Source organism: Lupinus angustifolius, chromosome LG03 (assembly GCF_001865875.1).
Source record: "Lupinus angustifolius cultivar Tanjil chromosome LG03, LupAngTanjil_v1.0, whole genome shotgun sequence".
Classification (NCBI taxonomy): Eukaryota; Viridiplantae; Streptophyta; class Magnoliopsida; order Fabales; family Fabaceae; genus Lupinus; species Lupinus angustifolius.
The window spans coordinates 15135800-15137083 of NC_032011.1; positions in this window are offsets into that span (position 1 = coordinate 15135800).

Sequence of the window (1284 nt, forward strand, 5' to 3'; positions counted from 1 at the left end):
GAGAAATAAAATCTAAAAACAATCCTAAAGTCCTAATTATGTCCTTAAATGAAAGTTAAATGTAATGCAAATGTAGCATAATTTCACACTCATCACAACCTACATGCTGAACAGGTGCTCAACCAAAAGACTTCATGGCCAAGTCCCTCAGAAAGAAAATTCGATCTCTTTGGCCAAGATGCACATAAACTGGGAAATTGATGACCCAATGATGGATGAGAGAAGCATGGATCCAACAACCACATTTCCTCAGCTAGAAAGGACTAGATCGACAAGGGCAAGGAATCCACCCTCTTGGTTATCAGACTATGTGTTGAGCCCTGATGATGAAGTGAATCAAGAAGGAGACATAGTGCAACACATGATCTTCTTTTCTGATGTAGAGTCAATAAGTTTTGAAGAAGCAATATCTAATGGTACTTGGAGAGCAGCTATACAAGAAGAGATCAAGTTTATACAAAAGAAAAACACTTGGGAATTGGTGCAAGAAGAGATCAAGTTTATAGAAACGAACAACACTTGGGAATTGGAGAGAAACTATGCAAGAAGAGATCAAGAAGGTTAACCATTGGAACTCACTAGAAGAGACAATAAGAACTATTTACTCAACTTCAGAAGATGATCTAGCCATTGTGGTTTGTTTCTTTGATTTCCACGAAATTAATAAATGCCCAAGAAAACACATTATCCAGAAATAGATCGCTTGGAATCATTGCATGTGGCCCAGTCAGAATCATTGAAGGCTTTCAATAGAAGAGCAGAATTGGATGGATAGAAAAGCCCTTGACCAGGAGTTCCATTGATGTACTTGAGAATGTGGGTAAGGGCTTGATAATGAGAATTGGTGGGTTGAATCATATAATGACTCAACTGCTTATAGAGAAGCTGAGATATGGTTTGATATTAGTGAGATAAAGCATCCTACCCACCAATCTTCTGTAAGCGGCATGATCTGAGTATGCAACAGAGAAATCCTGATAGAGAACAGTTCCTTTAGCAATGGGGTATTGGCAGGTATAGAGGCCAAAAACCATGTGTCAACCAAGATATCCAAAGCATATTTTCATTGACTTAAAGTGAAACCCTTGTTGGACCTTGTTGAAATAATTTTTATGAGAGAGGAGTTGTTTTCCCCTCCCAACAAATCGTTCCTTAACAAGGTGCCAATTTGTTGAAAGGTTATTTCTCTTTTTTTGGTGTGTTTTTATTTTTATTTGATTAAGTAACTGAAGTCGGTTTTATTCTTTGTTCACCATCTCGGCTTTGTTGAAATAAATTACAACG